The sequence below is a fragment of the Sturnus vulgaris genome, chromosome 2 (assembly GCF_052056855.1).
Source record: "Sturnus vulgaris isolate bStuVul1 chromosome 2, bStuVul1.hap1, whole genome shotgun sequence".
NCBI classification, from domain to species: domain Eukaryota; kingdom Metazoa; phylum Chordata; class Aves; order Passeriformes; family Sturnidae; genus Sturnus; species Sturnus vulgaris.
Genome location: NC_142244.1, coordinates 113,387,456 through 113,403,206, shown reverse-complemented (window position 1 = coordinate 113,403,206; position 15,751 = coordinate 113,387,456). Strand labels below are relative to the sequence as shown.

At 40.9% G+C, this 15,751-nt stretch overlaps 1 long non-coding RNA gene across 1 annotated transcript in view; it reads left to right on the top strand.

Annotated features, from left to right (window-relative positions):
• Positions 1-15,420, top strand: part of LOC106853539 (uncharacterized) — a 119,338-nt gene extending 103,918 nt beyond the window's left edge. Inside the window, exon 7 of the long non-coding RNA XR_015801860.1 lies at positions 10,939-15,420. This is a non-coding gene — a long non-coding RNA (uncharacterized LOC106853539). The remainder of the gene's footprint in view (positions 1-10,938) is intronic.
• Positions 15,421-15,751: the final 331 nt, after the last annotated feature.

Here is a 15,751-nt window from a genome sequence, read left to right as displayed (position 1 = left end):
CTCCTCTCTAGATACCACCACTGCTCTGGGATTGAAACTACATCGATATTCAGTGAGAGTGAATTTGCTTTTGAACTCTAGGAAACAGTAAAAAACAGAGACCAACAGAAACCTGCGGTGCCTGCGTGTAACAGCTCCTTCTCTCACAAACAGAAACAAGACAGGCTGGTGTCTCTTCTGGAAATAATGAGCTTTGTCAAAAATGGGGAGCAAAGACAAGCAAGAACTGCATGTTTTTGTGGTAAAAACAGAATCAAGATTTTCTACAAGGGCAGTTATTGAGAGAACAAGGGATCATGCCTTTAAATGGAAACAGGGTAGACTTAGATTAGATATTAGGAAGAAATTCTTTACTGTGAAGGTGGTGGGACACTGGGACAGGTTGTGTCAAGAGGCTGTGGACTCTCCAGCCCTGGAAGTGTTCAAGATCAGGTTGGATGGGGCTCTGAGCAACCTGGGATAGTGGAAGGTGTCCCTGCCCATGGCAGGAGGTTGGAATGAAAAGATCTTTAAGGTCCCTTTTAACCCAAACAATTCTAAGATTCTCTGATTCTATAATTAAGATTGTTGTGTTTTTGACAAGAGTCAAAACCAGCCTTGTTCTTCCTGATCCATCAGGAAGTTTGCATTTGAGTTTGCAGGTCTTATGAGCTCAAAACATAAAAAAGAGATATTAATCAAACATGCCGGGAAAGTTCAGAGAAAGTAACATGAACACAAAATAATAATTTCCCCCCCGCAGATTCCACCCCCCCTCTACAATATGCAATTATCATGAGCTGGTTGTCAGTCCTGCAATAACTAGGCACAACAGCATGAGTTAGGAATATATCATCAATTTATCATCAACCTTACCTTGTAATTTCTTTCCTTTTATTGGTCTATACAACCTCATCATACATAAGTAGTGGTATGCAACTTTGTGAAAATTGTTCAAAATGAAAAAGCCCACCTTGTAATAAATGATATTAAACATCAATTTCTAGCATAAATATATAATTTGCATTTTAGAAATCCAAGATGCTTTCAACCTCAAATTATAAGAACTGTGACTTGTTGACATAGATGAGGAGATGTGTCTGTGTCAGTCACTGGTTCCAAAATAATTTTAAACAATAAATCTGAAACTCAAACTTACATAATGCCACATTTGCAGGGACTGCCCATGTGGGTGCAGTTCAGACAATGAGGGCTGAGGCTCTAAATACCTAAAGGATATGAAAATCCAGCTTTTACTCAAGGCAGCTTTGAAAATCTTGGACTTTATTTAGCATTATCACCTCCATGCATTTGTCCCTGTGAGATGGATGTGTCAGGAAAACTTGTTCCTGTCCTGAAGGATGGTACTGCTGTAATAAAGACAGATTTCCAGGAATTTTCTCTCAGGATGCACGTTGGGGAGAATGGAGTGGTCTTCTGAAGGCCTCAAATGGCAGAGAATTCTCTGTCTCCCTCTAAGGCTAAAGCCCTGGACACCTTCCCCAAGGTCTGGACAGCTGGGGTCGATGCCATGTGCAGGAGCAAACTCTCAGTACAAGCAGCAATGTTTGTTCCTGACCCCAGCCACAGCCTTGCTGTCAGGCATGGGGCTGGCTGACTCCAAGACCTGCAGCAGCTGATCCTTCCCCCTTCCTTGGGTCTGAAAGTCTGCGTTTGTTGCATTGTTCTCACTCTTTGGAAGGAGGAGCAGATGTGAGTATCCTAACCAAACAGAGCCTTTGGGGCAGTTGCTATTCCTAATTTGATCTTTAGTCAGTGTAGTCACAGAAGCAGAGTGTCTACATTACTGGCATTCATAAAGAAAGGAGGGGACCCTCCAGGTGGGTGTTACAGCATTATATCAATATTGCCCCTTTTTCTCTTCCACATCACTGTGCAGTGCTACCAGAAATGTGGACTTAAAAGCTCCAGATTAAATAAACACAGAGGCTGCTGTCTCCCATCAGCCTGTCCCCATGGACTCTCTGACCTGTTTGGATGCCACATAGCAAAGCCAAAAAGCAGGAAAACTTCCTGTCCTCACAGCAATGACATGATATAACCAACGTCCCTGTTTCTAGCATCCTTAAGAGAAAACCTTATGAGGTTTAGCTGAAGCTCCTGAAAATATCCTTGAACATGGCTTCTGAGCACATCAGAGTTACAGCTTTCATGTGTATATCTGTGCATAGACATACAAATATTTTAAAAGGTAAAAGTCCAATTCAGCTTCCACTTCTCACAAGTAAAGTACATCCACTGGGTTTAATAGGAGAGTAAAATCAGGTCCCAGCTCATGAAAGGGCTTCAGTCTGAGCCTTGAGGAGGTGACACGTACCAGAGACTTTAATTAGTCATGTCAGCAAAAGCTGTGCTGACTAAGGACTTCCATAGCTCAGCTGGTCTGTAGGGCAGCATCCAAGCTGGATGCTATAGGATGTTGACCTCTCTTGAGAACCCTGTGCAGCAGCCAACCATCTGCAAAACATGCAGAGTAATCATAATAATTCCCTTGGCAGTCTGTTTCAGAGAGGAAAGGGAAAAGAAAAGAGAAAAAAAAAAAAGGAAATTAATTTCAGTTAGCATTGAAACACCCCTGTGGTTATTGCCTTCACATTTTTTAGTTTGGGGCTATATATTAGAACATTTCTACTCTCAACACCAAATGTTGTAACAAGGTCTTCAGGGCTGTGACAAAAAAGAAAATTCATTATGCTAGTTTGGTATTCTCCCCCATCAACAAAGATAGATCATGATTCTTAAGAGGAAATGTGTTTTAGGGGTAGTTAACATTATGTATTAGTAGCCACAAATAGCTTTCATATCTAATTGTAGGAATGGCCAACCTCCCTGAACCCATGAACAATATAACAGAATCTTCATATGCCTGACAGTCTGTTATCCCAGAATTTATAAGAAGAGGAAGGGAAATAAGTTTATGGAGGGAGGTTTTGTTTTTTTGTTTGTTTGTGGTTTTTTTTGTTTTTTTTGTTTTTTTTTCCGGAAAGTCTGACATATAAAATACCTCAGTGTTGCTATATTTCTATATCTGATGCCCGGAACTCCTCCATTCCTCTGCAAGCACTGGCAAGGGCAGATGTTGCTTTGCCTCTGGCTGGTGACTGCAGCATTATCGGGCCAAAACTGTTTTCCATGGAAAGCCTGTTTACACAGGAGAGGTCAGGAGGTGGAAATGTCCCCACGTGGGGAGAACCTGTCACAGTGCATGAGACTGACTTTAAAATAAAGGCACCTATTAGCAGGTTCAGTTCTGAAATTTGTTACTTGTACAAATAGGGGAACAGAAAGTAAAAGGAGATTATTTTTCATGTTCCACACGTAATAACCCTTTAAATACTTTGTGAGCCCTCTAGTGGTGCTGTCCATGCCCTGGAAACCTCGGGAGGCATCTGGAGCCTCAGCCTTTCGTGTGAGTACCAGCACTGCTCTTAAGGGTGCAGCCTGCACATCTCCTTTTTTCTGGTTACTTTTTAAAACCACAGAGGTTAGGGCTTTATTTCTGCTTCCCCTGATAAAAAATTCTTCAAAACAATGTTGTGTGGCTCCTACATCCCAAGCAGCTGTGGTGGACAGCTAAGAAAACATCATCCCTACTGTGTCTGCTGCAGGTCTGATTTTCAGCATGCTGTGCTTTCTAGGGTTAAACAGAATAGTAAGGATACAGCAAGAGTTCACCAGAGAGGAAAAATTTGGCTGGAAAATCCTAAACCCATTTCTAAAAGAGCTCATCTATGGGATTTCTGTGCTGTGAAAAGCATCACTCTGCTTTTATTCCAAACACAGTTTGGAGCGCTCCTTTATTTTTTTTAGAATTGACTCATAAAGACTACAGGAGGGCAATTAGTGAAATAAACCTCTAATCCTCGGTGCAGTGCCTGCTATAGGACTGCTGTTTAACAGCCTCCTTGCTAATCAATTCTCTTCAGCCGGCTAAATGCCATAGATGCTATGTAAATAAATGCAAGTTTAAGAGTGTTCTACAGCAAGCAGTTACAGCTATGTTCCTTCTACTCCACCATAAAATCAGCAGGCATGTTAACAGATATCTACTCCACCTTGTAGAAATGACTTTCCTTGTTCGTTTGATTGCTGCAGCTTGGCAAAAACAGAAGCAGGGAACAGCAATAAACCTGCCTGTTCTTCTTGGGCAGCACCTCAAACATCTGATACCTCGATGGCAGCCAAGGCATGGAACAAAGGTGCATATTTTAGAGTCAAAACAATGCCCACAGTTTAGGTGGTGTTTTATTTCTTCTGTGATAAATTTAAAGCCAGACTCTCATAGTCAGAGCTTTCTGGATGAAATGGCTGCTCCTTGTCACCCTCTTCATGCATAACATTCCTCAAGAGGACACGTTTTGCTTTACAAGTTGAGATGTTTTCCCTTTTCAAATTGAGATATTAGTGAAACATGTAATAAGTATAGTTTGAAATGAGGCAGTGTGCAAAATCCCATCAAAGACAAATGAAACCCAACCCTGTTGAGGATGGTGGCAAACCCGCATCTTTAGAATTTCACCCCTAGTGTGTCAGTGAGCAACACCTTGTAACTAACTCTTTTCTCTTTTATGGAGGGTCAAAGAAACCTGAAAAACTGTGTGTCATTTCTCTTCTGTGCTGTTCTGAGGTAAGAGCAGTGATGCTCAGAAAGAGATAATTAAACCCTTAATGTTTCCAATACTACATCCCAGTATCCTCCAGCACAGAGATGAGTGTGAAAAAATGAAGACACAGGGAGATGAAATTACTTGCCCTGAATTCTCCATCAGAACTTTAAACAAAGCACAGGTCTTGTATGCTTATGGCATTGGGCAGACATTTTAAGCCAAGTAAAGATGATGCTGTGTCCTGCAAGTTTCACTGAATTGCTTACATAACATTCTTGTCAGTCTTCATATTTATGCTGAATAACAAATCTTAAATAAACCAAGCATTTTATTTGAGTTGAATAACAAATCTTGAATAAACAAAACATTTTATATGAGTGTCTAACATTTAAGAATTTTCAGAAGCTCCAAAGTTCCATTATCTTGCCTTTGTAGAGAACTGCTCCCTTCCTTATTATTTTTTAATAATTTCTGATAATGTTGTGATACATATCATAGGCAACTTCAAAAACTCACTTTTTTACAGATTAATGATCTTAATTATACAAATTCCTTTTGCCTAGTGGGAACTTATTAATATAGCAACATTTTACACATTAATAGTAACTAATTTCCACATATATTATTTATCAATACTTTAGCATCTAGCACAGGTGGTGAGCTTTTCACTGACTAAAATGGTGAATGAACTCAGGTAAATTATACTGACAGATTGTATGCACCACGTGCATGACTGATGAAACCTAAAAACTTCACAAAGCAAAAAAAGATGCTCTTTCTGGATTTTTTCCTCTCCAAATCTTACCAGTTTAGAGCTCATTTCCTTCTATGCACACAGAGACACAAAATTTTCAGCAACTTTATTAGGTGTATTTATTAAAGATAGAGAACTGGACCTGTTGGCATACTGCACATGTAAAGCCATCCTGAAGTTATTAGTTTAACTAATAGGCAGTTAAATTATTTCAAAATCTTCTTAGAACAGGTAAGATTGCTTGAAGGGGAATCTTTCTGAATTCAGTAACTGAAAAAGGTGGCAGCAAACCCTGTAAATTCAGATCAATGCAAACAAGAGGACAAGGAGATGGTTATGCAAAAAATGAGAATTGAAAAGAACTCAGTGTGTCCCGATGAAATTCCACTGTAGCAATATATAACACCTTCTTTGGAGAATGTTTGAGAAAGTTTGTTTCTTTATTTGAATTTTAATTTTAGTATGAGATGTTCAGAAATGTTATTTTTGGTTTTCTTAAATTAGCAAGATCCTATCCATTTAGGAATAACAGTGAGGGCTTTTCCTCTACCTTGATTAGACTTAGTATAAAATAGCTTTAAATTATGTAACACAATTTCCTGTCAAAGATTTGGGTCTGCTCTTACTAAGGCTAGTGATTTGTCAGGATAAACCATACATATTCTCATGGAGAAAATACAAGGTGAGCATCATGATCATGTAGTATAAAACATGGGTAATTTTTAAATACAAATAGTAATATTTGTATTGGTAAATGGTAATGGGCAATATTTAAATACAAATATTCTTTATTTTTAAATACACATAGATGTTCTTTATTTTTAAATACACATATTGAAAAATTAAAAACCCCAACCATTTTTTTAACTATTTATTTTTACTTCAGTGGTAGCAATAGCAGAGTGGTATTATTGCCCCTCTTCATTTTTGCTGCTTTGGCTGTGCAGAGGGAATTGAGTTCCTAATTCTGTGGGGTCAGGAGCTTCTGAGAGCACAGATGACTTCTCAAGGGTCTGCCAGGAGGTGAGGCAGCCAGCCCAGATCCTGGGCAGTGGGTCACCCTGCCAGCCTTCAGCCCCCTAACAGGGAACTCCAGGGATCTGTGATGGACAAGATGAAAACCATCCCTATTGCAGATTTCCACAAAGCAGCCTTGTCTCTAGAGGGTGCAATTACAGAATCATCAAGGTTGGAAGAGACCTGCAAGATCATCCAGCCCCACTGTCAACCCAGCACCACCACAATCACCCCATAACCATGTCCCCAGCTGCCACATCCAGAGGCTCTTGAACACTTCCAGAGACTCCACCAGCTGCTTGGGCAATTTATTGCAATGCCTGATCATTGTGTCAGTGGATTTCTTTACTAGTATCTATTCTGAACCTCTCCTGGTGCAGCTTCAGGCCATCCTCCCTTGTCCTTTCACTTGGGACATGGCAGAGGAGACAGACTCCAGCTCGCTGCAGCCTCCTCTCAGGTAGCTGTAGATGTCTCTGGGCTCCTTCCATGACCACAACTGAGATAAAGGAATCTCACAACTGACATAACATAACCACTTGCCCAGAGAAGTCTATTTCTGTCCACTAATTAATCAATCAACCCTGATGAATGAATCTTCAGGGACTAAAATTTTTCTCTATGACTTTTGTTCCCTGTTAAGCCCCCTTCCGTTCTAAGCACAGGTGGCACAGTACTAGAGGTGGTGATTTTATACCAACAGCAGCCCTGCCAAGTCAGTGCCCATCTTTCACTCAAAAGAAAGGTCCTGCTCCATCTCCCCTGTCCTTTCTCTCCAGCTGCAGGCACCTTTCTCCCTCTTCATATTGGCTTTGGAAATTGTGTGGCCTCAGGGCCAGCACACTCTCTTGACATGTTGACATATCTGGCAGCAAATTGTTCTTTTACTTGCATATTTATTTATGTGCAGTGTTGGATTTCCACTAGGTCAATTCTCTGAATTGATTTGCCCCAGGGCTACCTGATCACTAGAACCATCCCAAGGGAATGCGAAGGAGCCTGTGGCTGGGGAGGAGAGAGGATGAGGGGCAGGGTCTCCTCTCTCTTCCTTGGCAGGACTCAGTGAGATGTGAAACCATAAGCAGAAGATGAAGCTCACTGGCAGCTTGACGTCCTGCCTGCTCCTGTCACACGCTCCTGTCCTGTCCTTGCACCAGCCCCAGCAGCTGCAGGAGCTGCCTTTGACAAAAAACCTGACACTTGCTCACAATCCTTGTTTCAGCTGCACTGGCAGAAATGCATTTCACTACTGGGCAGGCAGGCAGGAGCCCACTCACCCCGATGGGAGGCAGCAGGCAGGGCAGGGACACGGACCCACAGCAGAGATAGGACACAGATGGCTTGAGATACTTTGGAAGGGCTCTGAGGTATCCAGAAGAAACCATGAGCTCTATCTGTGGGATTGGCATCCTCGACATTGACATCCTGAATGTGTTCAGTGTCCCTCTTCCCACATCACTCAGCACGTCTTTCTCCTCTCAAGAAACAAACGTCTCCTTATGGCAGGAGCTGTGGATTGATTTAGGAACACATGAAGCCAGCTGAAAAGAGAATTCGTGTGACAGCTATCACAAAACTGCAGCTCTAGCAGCGATGGCTGCCTGGATGTGGAAACAGTGCTGAAAGAGAGTCGGACTCAGTGCAGTGGCACTCGTCAAACCCTGACATGATGGGAGGTGTCCTTCCTGTTCACACAGCCATCCCAGAAGCCAGAACTGTCTTTCTGCATCTGCCTTATAAAAATTCGCTTCTTGAGATACATGTATCAAATCAGTTTTCTTTCCTTCTGGATGATGAGCAAATGCAAGCATTAGAGTTTATCAAGCCACAGCTGTGAGATACCTTTGACAGAGAATCTGCAAACCCAAATCCCCTGGTCTGATGAATATTCCCTAAAAAACTAAGCACATTCAGGCTTCTGTGCACTGGATATCACACAGGCTTCCACAAGATGTGAGGGACTGGTAAAACAGCAGTGAGCTTAATTATGAAACCAAAAGCAATGATGAGAGCAACTCTGCAGTAACTAAGGGTACCCAAAACCCAGAGATTAATTCTGTCCTCCTGAGATATGAAGGACTGGCTGTTACAGGCCTGGTTTATCACTGTGTTAAGCCAATTTTATGTTGGTGTAAAAACAAGATGATAGAGCTGTGCTGAATAGACCTAAGTATGCATCCCCCCTGTTCTCACAGATATAAAACAAGCTAATGATTAAGAAAATCAAAGAAAAACCTCTAAAAATGAAATGGTTGAAATGTCAGGCGCAGGGGAAGAGAATCATTACACTCCTTGATCAATGCACTTCTACTGAAATGATTCGGCCTGAGGGGCAAGAGAAATTTATTGGAAAGATAACATGCAGCAAGATGAAGACCTTTTGCAAAACAGCATTAAAATATCTTTCATGAGTAATTAAACCAGGCTGAAAGTTTCTTAAAGACTCTAGAGTTAAATACACACCTTGTGTGTTTGATCACCTCCAGCTCACCATGTTATTTAATACTTGCAACCCTTTGAACCCTGTTCTGTTGTTACTGAGCTTGTTGTACATACTTTATTTGTTTAGGAGACACTTTGATTCACAGTGGCTTACAGCATAATTCTATTCAAGAGAAGCAAGCATGTGACTCTCTCTACAACAGCAGCACATTCAGAGTGGATAGTTTGGCACACATTGCAAAATCTATATCCATCACAAAGCATGTGTTCATGCCATGAGAATTCATATTTCTTCTTTAAAACTACACGAGTCCTTCTCAAGTGTAAAAGGCATTAGGAAGTGCACTTGAAAACACTCTGAAGTTCAGGAAATGCCAAGGAACCTCATTTCTAAGCATGTCTATTTGCACAGGAACGTCAATATGCAAAATGACTGCTGGGCTAGAACAATGCAGGAAAAGAATTTTCAGAAACGGGGCCAGCGTGGCTGAGATGAGTATATTGTGAGAAAATACACCTTGCATGGTAGCAGGGTTTTCAAATAATGGCTTCATTTAATTCCATCTATGATCATTAACTTTAGCTGCTTAAAATATTGCAAATATATTCCTTATGAGATTGTTTCAAATAAATATTTGGCTTGCAATAAGGCAGTAGTAATCAGTGGCAATGGTTCTTTTACAGTAAAATGTACATAAAGTTTATGAGTGACCACACAGTAGGACATAAAAATATCTATTTGGAACTTCCAGGTTTTATGGGTTTCTCCAGAAAAAACCCCAACTTTCTGAGAAGCCTATTTACCCAAGTAGATATCTATATGCACTCATTTACTGTAAGAGAAAGCAAACTTGTGTCCCCTGTAATGTTTGCTTTGATTAACTGTAGATGGTTTGCCTTTTGATTGCTGCTAATGTTCTGTGGAACCATTTGTTTTCCTGCAGAGTTAAGGGCATTAAAGTAGGAGGTATTGCCTTCTTTTTAGCATGAATTAATTTTAAAAGAATTTTTGTTTAAAAGGACACTTAAAAAAATCCCGAAGAAACAGAGATTGCCCAGTCTCTCACCTATTCACTTTAGCAGTGTTCATGAGCAGACACCTGGGACATGGACCTTATTAAGGAAGAAGGGAGAATATTTTTGTAAGCAGCACTCTGTTAAGTTATTGGCAACAAATCACTTGTCCCTCAGGATATACACAGCACTTGCATTTCTACTGGCAAAACCTGGAGGGAGCCTGTTCTAAGTTTACCTGCTATTTATTCTGAAAGATTTTAATAAAGACTTAATTGTAGAAGGGTTTCCAAGGAACGTCTTGAAAGTGAATGTATCCCTGTCCAGGGAAAATAATGGTTCTGCTGCATAGTTCAGAATCTTTGGGATTAAGGATGTGGCCGGTGGAATTTATGAAAAGTAATGTAAATAAACACATCAAGGCGTGATCATTTGGAGGTTGTTTCTCATAACTGCTCTTTCCCCTCCTTTTGTGTTATTTATTCTTCTCTGTTGTGCAGCCCTGAGGGTTTCCTTTGGGAGATGGTGCAGAGATTTGGGGTCTGGCTGCTGGGTCCCCACAGTTGGGATGGGCTGGTCCTACCCTGATGTGCTTAGAGGGCTTCAGCCTCCAAACTCAGGAGAAAGCAAACAAAGGAGGGCTCAGCTTTCCTTGTGGGTGTTCAGAGAGATGCTGAACCTGTTGTGGGTGGAGGGTTCACCACTCTACAGGGCTCTGCTGATGATCTTCTCTCCTTTGCTTTCTGTGGAGGAATTTGTTGACAATGGACTATTTTCCACCTGAAAAATGGAAGCAGTTTTGCTGCTCATCTTCCCTGCTGGAGGTTTTCAATGGCAGGTGTGCTGCAGCAGCTCTGGAGAGCTCGAGGAGCCCAGTGCTCTCACACCATGGAGCCAGAGAAAGGCATGTGGGCTTGAAGAGCCTTTTGAGAGACTCTTGAACCTGAACTTGGCTGCTTCTGTGCCTGTCGTGGATGAAAGCAGAGAGCCAATCGCCCCTAGCCAAGCTCGTGTTGCAGTAAAGGGAGTTTAAACCCTGAGCGTTTTGCTTCAAGGCTATACAGGCACCTCCATTTGGTCACTGGCTTGTCTTTTTTATTCCAGCACCGTTGTAGGAATGTAAATTAGGACCAACAAGAAACAAAATGGTTGCTGTTCCTAAGTAGATGCTTAAGTTAAGGCCATCAGATGCAATTTTGAATTATCGTTGAGGTAATTGAATACTAACGTTGTTTTTCCTTTGTTTCAGGCTGTAATTATCTCATTTTACACCTTCATGGTCATTGCTTGTTTTCATGGGGAGATTTTTTGCAGTCCCTCACACTGATAAAAACACCGTCTGAAATTAGTAGTGCCTTAATTAGGACTGAAACTAGGAACAGCTCTCCCTAATAATTGCAGATATGATAAGTAACTGTAATTTACGTTGGCTTTTTATCGCCACCAGTTTTACAAAAAGCAAACAAACAAAAACAGGCTAGCATCCCCACACTTGCTTTTTGCCCAACCTGTCCCCTCCCCTCCTGGCTTCTGTGAGCTGTGGCCACACAAAGGGAGAGGTGTGGGCTGAGCCTGTCTGTGTGTCTGTCAGCTGCTGCTGCACCTCTCCAGTGTAACACAGGGGTGAACCTCACTGGATCCCATCCACCTCCTCCCCTGTGCCACGTCCTCAAGCATGTCCTGACAGCAGCTCAACAAGGGTGTGAAAACTGAGCTGACAAAGTCAGAGGACCCGGTGGGTGGAAATGCACAACACTGAGTATGTTGTGGAGCCACGAGGAGCCAACGCAGAAAAGCTTGGCCCCAAAATCCTCCTCAAGATACTGCAGAAGGACTTTAAGAATTAAAAACTATTATGTTTTTTAAAATAACCATATTTTGGGGAGTTGCACTTTACTTTTTAGACACAATTGTCTAAAACCCCAGATGTTTCATGTTTAAATCACTTACCATGAACTTAGAGGTCTGATGCTGCACTCAGGCTTGGTCCCAAGGTTTAGAGGCTTGGGACCATCTGATAGATCATCCATATGTTGTCACTCCGTCCTTTCAGTGATGATTCAGACATTAAAATTCTCATTTTTTATGATTTGTCTTTCAGTGTGTTTTTCATTAATATTAACATAAAAATAAACCCCAGAAAGTTATTAAGTGTATGAATGTATCATTAATACAAGTGTTGAATGATTAGGTAAGATAAGAGTGCTTTTTCTCCTCCCTTGCATTTCCATGGAATAAGAAACTGTAATATGCCTGAAAACCCTCCTTTAAAATGTTGCTTCACAATCACTGACTAGAAAGATCAGAATATTTCACGAAATAATGTGGTTTACATAAGGTCACAGTAGAGATCAGAGGGAAGAATTGCACCATGTCCCAGTTAAAATATGCCTTTTAACCACTGAATTTGCTCTTTCGTAATTTTGAATATTTCCCCCAAATCATAATCAAGATGCCTCCACATATGTTATTGTGCATGTATCTGTATTTATATACATGCCCATATATATAGCAGATGCAAAGATTTTGGTTGTATCACAGGCAACTGCAAAAGCAAAGTTACTTCAGAAAATTAACCAGTAATAAAATGCTGTAATTTTTCTCAGAAAGACAAAATATGAGTGAAGATTAGATTTGTAAAAACAAAAATTCATCTGGAAAACTCTTCTACAGTAAGCAGATCTGTTGTTTTTTATCACAGTGTGGTCAGACAGTCACCTGCAGTGTGGCAGCTGTCCCTGAACACCAGGGAGTTCTGCGTGCCCACGGCCCTATACTCCTCTCATAATTGCTAACTAAAAGTTATAGAAAGGTAAATTTAAAAAAATAAAGGGAATATCAGAGTATCAGTTGTAACAGAGCACTGGAAACCATAGAGCCACGATGTGCTGTCTGGCTGATGGTGTATCCAAAATTCATCTGGAAGTTGAAAGGGGCCGCAGGAAGACACGGAATACACCTGAGAGATAACAATGTAAATCAGCTTTGTGGGAATTAAGGTATGTGTGGTGAAAACAGAGCCCCATGCATGTTTAGATTAGTGAGTGGAGCCAGACATGATTGGTGCTGAAACTTCAAGAATTGATTGCCAAATTTGTTGTTATTCACATTCTGGGCAGAGAGTTTGGAGTAGGAGAAGAGTCATTAGCAGCAGCTCTCTCAACACATAGCAGTGTAATGATTAGTAAAACACCTGAAAACATGCTGTGCACCCCTCTGCAGAAATGGCTGCTGACATGGCCCTATAATTTTCTCTTACATTTTGTCTTTTACCTCCTGGTGTCCTAAAATTATATTTTTCCACCTTCTTTTGTCCTAACCCCTGATTTTGGAGACTGAAATGAAACTTATGACACACCCTTCAGTTCTCAGGGGCAGTAGGAATACTGACTTGCTGAGAATTAATCACACACCAAAGAGGCATTTTGAATGGCCATTTTAACCCTGCAGTGCTCTGCCATGTACCAAAGAAAACTGTACTGGCAAGGATCAGTATTATTCCAATGTCGTCTCCCCAGCTTTGTTTATGGCAAGAACCTGTGCTTTTAATTTATCAGAATTCCCTCCCGAAGTCTGCTGTTATCATGTAAAGCCAAACAGAGCAGATGTTGTTATGATGATGATGATTATTAACATTATTATTGATGTTTATAAATTAAAGCCTCTTTAGGGGAGCAGTCACCTGCCTGTTTAAGTTCCGTGGAACTGACAGGACCACTGAGGTCCCCACGCTTGATTAAAGGCTGCTTTAAATAGGAATGAACCTGAACATATGTTTAATTGCTTCACTAGGACTATGGAAAGTCTCATTTTCTTCAAAGGATGTACCTTTGTTCCTTCCAGCCAGACCATGCCGGCATAAATCAGGCTGAACAGCCAAAGAAGCCTCTCCCTGCAAAAATTCCCGGATTGATCAAACTTAACACCTAATTACAGAGCCGGTGAACCTACTTACACTGAGGGCGGTTTGAAAGGCTGCCTGAAACATCATGGGTTGAGATGCCTTTGTCGGGAGCATTGTGCTGTGATGTGTAACGTGGGCAGATTCCTGTGGGATGTTGACATTTTGTGGGAAATGCATGTAGGAGGAACTGGGTTACAAAGACCAGGGGGTTTTAATTTTTTTTTCTCTCTTTCTCTCATTGTATTGCATGTGGGCTTGGAGATTTTTGAGGTTTGGTATGTTTTGTTGGCTTTTTAAGGTATGGGGAAGGAAGAGCTTCTGGTTTTGAAAAAATCTGGCCACTACATGCAGTGTGTCATGAGCCACTTCTTCCTGAAGATTTGATACTGCACTGGTCCTACCTTCCCAAAAGGATGCTGGTTGGCTCTCTGAAAGCTCTAATGTTCATTTTTTTTTTTGCTCATGGCATTTATATTGAGTGTTAATCACTTGTTAAGCTATGGATTTATATAATAAATTAATTAACTCTGCAATGTTTCCTCCACTCTCTGCCTGCCAGTCTGTTTCTGCTGGGACTTGTTAGTTTTTTTCCAGTTACAAATAGCTCTCAGTGTTATTATTTGCTTTTAAATAATTTGTCAGGATAATATTTTTTCCCTTTCACACCAGAAGTGGATTTTATCTTGTATGTTACCTCAGCCTGAGGCACAGGGCAGCATGATTTGGGTCTGCATTGGCAATGGGTTTTCCACACACACATATAGAGTTTAAAATTCATTGGCTTATAGCAATGCAAGGTTAAGTCCAGAAGCTTTGCCATTGGAAAAGAATGAATCTTACCTTCATGAACAACTTAGGCCTAGTACCAACAGAGCATGAGAGATCCAAAGTTATAATGCCATTAGTTATAGAAAAACCATTTTCATGGCACCCTCCCTTCCATACTTTCTTCTCCCTCTCCTGAATGTATGCTGGAATTGGCATGATATCACAGCAGGATATATTTAATCTAGAGATGATGTTGATGATGTTTACAACTTCCTGAAAACTATTTCTTGAACTTTATGGATTTGCATATTCTAGTTTTCTTCATATGCATTCAGTCCTTTTTGATTCTGCTAGAACAAAGAATTCCAGGGAATAATTTTGTATTGGAGTTGTGAGAAAAAACACAGTCTTTTATCATTCCTTATGGATTTTTATCATGTAATGTTTCCACATTTTTGAATGAGAGAAATATTGAATAGGAGCACAGGATATTTCATTTGTATTAGAGTCATCATATTGAAACCTCTAATATATTCCTTCTTATTTTGTCTGTAAATTAAATGGACCTAATCCTTTTTTATCTTTTCACATATAAAATTCTTAATTCCGCTATTTATTTTAATTATTTTTTATCTGAATCCCCTCTGTTGTTGCATTATCTCCTCTAAAAGCACTGACCAGAACTGAACGCAGTGTCCCTGTTGGCAGTGCATTATTCATTTACCTGTCACGTTATGCTGTTTATAATGTTTTCCACTCTGTCTTACGCCTCATAATGCACAATTTGTCATTTTTTTCCCCACAGATTCCACACTCTACAGGAGCTTTCCTGCAGAGCTGTCGTCAGGAGTGAGCCAAGCCTTTTCCAGAGTGTAGCAGTTTATATGTCAATAAAGTGCCTGTGACTTTCCAAATTCTTCTTGCTGATTGTTAATGATTCTCACTTATCAGCATGTTCTGGGCTGCCATTCACCTGGCCTTTTTAGGGCTGTCACCATGGTTTTCTTCCATTTTAGCCAATAATGTGTTCACTTCTGGACCCCTCACAACAATAAAGACATTGAAGCTCTGGAGGGTGTCCAGAGAAGGGCAATGGAGCTGGGGAAGGGGATGCACCACAAATCCCATGATCAGTGGCTGAGGGAGCTGTTGGTGTTTAGCCTGGATAAAAGGAGGCTCAGGGGGAACCTTATCACTATCTAAAACTCTCTGACAGGAGGTTTTGACCAAGTAGGCATTCGTCTC